Genomic DNA, 3,604 nt, shown 5'->3' with positions numbered 1-3,604 from the left:
CCCCCCCCCACCCCATGTTACCAATCTCCCCCCCCCCCTTTCTACATTTTGCTTCTCCGAACTACCCGAAGATTCCGGATTCTTGAAGGAGTATATATTCCCCGTGGAAATGGAAAAAAGTATGTCCCAGTCGAAGAGTGACTCCCCATTCCCACGTATTCCATTCCCTATTTTCTATAATACTTCAGGGGCAGTGAGACTATTTTGCAAAATCATATTCCCTTAATTCCCTAGCTACTGGACCGAAGACTCTAGTTCCTCTAGGATTTCCCTCTTGGTTGATAACGACTGCCGCGTTGTCACCAAACCCCGAAATAATTCCATTGTCACGTTTGATCTCTCTACGGGTACATACCACCACTACTCTAACTACTTCCGACTCTTCAGAGACATGTTGGGTACCGCTTCTTTTACATCACACCTGTAGTAGTACCACCAGTTCCTGCGTATCTACGATTACTGGTCCCTAGCACCCGAATACACATCGATTTCCTAGCCCCGCTGTTGTCTGCTACATTTAGGTAACTCTGAGGTTGAATCATTTCTTAATTGGTAGGGGGAAAAATAGATCTATTCACTCATTTGCAGGTGAATAGCTACCCGTATGTATTTTCCATTCATCCCATCTTTCTTCGGGATAGGGGGAAACCCTCAATCTCCATGTTCCCTGTATCGGTTGGAAATGCCTTTCCCACACCATCAAATTGCTAAGTGAGGGGGAAATAAAAATAGAAATAAATCTCTATCTGATTCCACCCTCCCTTCCTACTCCCCCCAAAAATCATAATTCCGTAGCGGTCACCACTTGGGTAAGTACAGGCATTTTATGCGCAGCTATTCGCATAGCAGTTTGAGCTATGTTTCCCGATACTCCACTTATTTCATGAGGTATTCGACCCGGTTTAACCACAGATACCCAATATTCCGGAGATCCCTTATCTGATCCCATACGTGTTTCCGCAGGTCTCATAGTGATTGGTTTATCGGGAAAGACGCGTATCCATAACTTACCACCCCGCCGGGCATAACGCGTTATTGCTCTCCTCCCCGCCTCTATCTGTCTAGACGTGACCCACGAAGGTTCGAGGGCCTGTGAGGCAAACTTTCCAAAAGAAACACGATTCCCACGAGTGGAAATTCCTTTCAGTCTTCCTCTATGTTGTTTACGAAATTGGATCGTTTGGGGTCACAGTCGATAGCGGTGAAATCATTCCGTCTCTCATACAGAACCGGACGTGAAAGTTTTCCCTCACCCGGCTCCTCATGAATTCAGTACCGTTTCCCCCTGTTTTGGAGATCTTTCAATTCTGGGAAGAGACAAAGTAGGAAATTTTGCTCAGTACCAAAATGATTTTGTCTTTTTTGCTCATTTACCTACCCCCACTCCGTATGATTCTCCATTCATAGCAGTTAGGATATTAGTCGGTAATACAACCACGGGCGGAAATCGACTCGATCTCTCATCTTCATCAGAATTTGCTATTTCATATCTCAATTCGATGAGGAGTGGGTTTCCCCCGCCATCCCATCCGCCGAATCGCTGATAGTGAAACAATCGATCGACTCGGAAGGTTCCATCGTTTCCGTAGTTCCCCTCCATAAACGCTTGGGTTATCTCTCTGCAGCGGAGCCTCTCAGTGCCAAATAAGTACTTATTGTGAGTCATCTCCATTAGTGTTCATTGACTCGAGGCTCCCCCCCCTCCCCCCCCCGGCATCGGGAAAAGACTTAGTCGGTATTTCCAAGACCGCGTCCCCATCATGCTATACCACACTGCTTCCCGAGAGTCGAGTCGTTAACCATACGATCGCACGAGATTATTGATTACTTCTTGTTTTCTGTTTCCCCCCAGATCACCCAAGAATCAATATAATTTTCCGCTTCACTGGAAAGATTTCCCTTCCCGAGGACAAAGACTTTGCGTTGATACGGCTACGAACCCCCAGCTGACATTCAGTTATTAGCAGTGGGGATCCACCTACCACTCCGTCTTATCTATAAACAGAGGAACTTCATTCGGTCGAGTCGCACACTAAGCGTAGCAGAAATTTATCGAGACGTTACTGTATGCTCCCCTCCCCCTATGGAATTGGAATAGAATAAGCCTGCGGATCCTGGCACCACAAAGTAATCATGTATCCCAAGATCTATTAAGTATTTTCAACTCCCCAAGAGAGTAGGAGAGGAGGGAACGGGAGGGGTGGGGGGTCGAAAGTAGGAATAATTATCCCATATCCCGGAATACCCGAATCTTTATGCCTAAAACCCCATAGATGGTTTGAGCTGGGTGGTAGCAATAACCAATACGAGCCTGATAGTTTGGAGGGGGACTCTACCTTCTCTGCCCACTCAATGCGAGCCATTTCATTACCATTGAGACGCCCCGCTATTGTATCCTAACGCCCCCACTATTAGTTTCTCTAATTAGTTCAATAGCTTTTTCATAGTCCTACGGAAAGCTACTCTATTCTCTGATTGTGGAGCAATATGTTCCGCCAGGAATTTCTCGGTTCGCCATACGGCTGGAGGATATTATTCGGGATTATTTGAAGCTTCCGATTCCCAAAACCTAATGATTCTTCCATATTCGCTTTCAATTGGGTCGATTCCAGGCTACGTCCTCAATCAATAGATCTGGAAATCCGTATGAATTTCTATCTGAATTAGGTTCCGTCTTCCGGTAGATCTCTATATGTGCAATTCCCCCATAATTTGAGGAATCCCTTATATGCTTCCGTACATACTCCTAACGCAAGTACGTATTCTCTCATCTTCCTCGGGGAATCTCGGATAATCCTTTTGGTTGCGCGAACCAGTGGGAGTAAATGCCTCTGATTTATGCCAAGTCAAAAACCAAGTGGATGAATCTTTTGCCCCGTAGATGTTTTCCTGTATTTCAATACCAATATCTACCCGGTATATATATATATATACACATATATATGTATATATATATACATACAACCCTCCCCCACTTCTACTTGTCAATATGTTAGTTAGTATCGGCTCTACCTTTTGCTCTTCATTTTAGTAATCACGTGACAGGTAGGTTTTCTGATTGGGTAACCACGTCCCTGAGCCCTGGGTCGAAATCTCTTCAGACTGGTACCGTTATCCACTCAGGCTTCGCTGATGAACGAATTAGATTAGTCAATCCATAATTGTTATTAGCATTTGCGGCTGCGGAAAGGATCAATTGCAATATGGGGTGACATGCTCTGCGAGGCATAAATTCGAGTAGTACAAGGGCTTGTTCATACGAACAATTCCGAATCTGATTAATGACTCGTCGTACTTTTGTAGACGACATATTAACACGTCTGGACGAAGCTTGCGCCTCCTTTACCTCTGATTCTTTCTCGGTTCCCATGAAATATGATTCCCCAATTATCGACGAGATTTTTTATCGCTTCTGGCATGTCCCGGAAACTCCGGGTAGGTACAAATTCACCCAGTTTGTGACCCACCATACGGTCAGTTATATAAATGGGTAGATGCTCCCGCCCATCGTAAACAGCAATGGTATGACCGATCATGATAGGAACTATTGCGGAAGCACGAGACCAGGTTATTATTATCTTTTTCTCCTTCCGGATATTGAGAA

The sequence above is a fragment of the Dipteris shenzhenensis genome, unplaced genomic scaffold (genome assembly GCF_047967505.1).
Source record: "Dipteris shenzhenensis isolate YYH24624 ecotype China unplaced genomic scaffold, Dip_SZ_1.0 scaf0115, whole genome shotgun sequence".
In the NCBI taxonomy this organism is placed as follows: Eukaryota; Viridiplantae; Streptophyta; class Polypodiopsida; order Gleicheniales; family Dipteridaceae; genus Dipteris; species Dipteris shenzhenensis.
The sequence above is the reverse complement of the archived record's forward strand: the minus strand, read 5'-3'. Positions refer to the sequence as shown.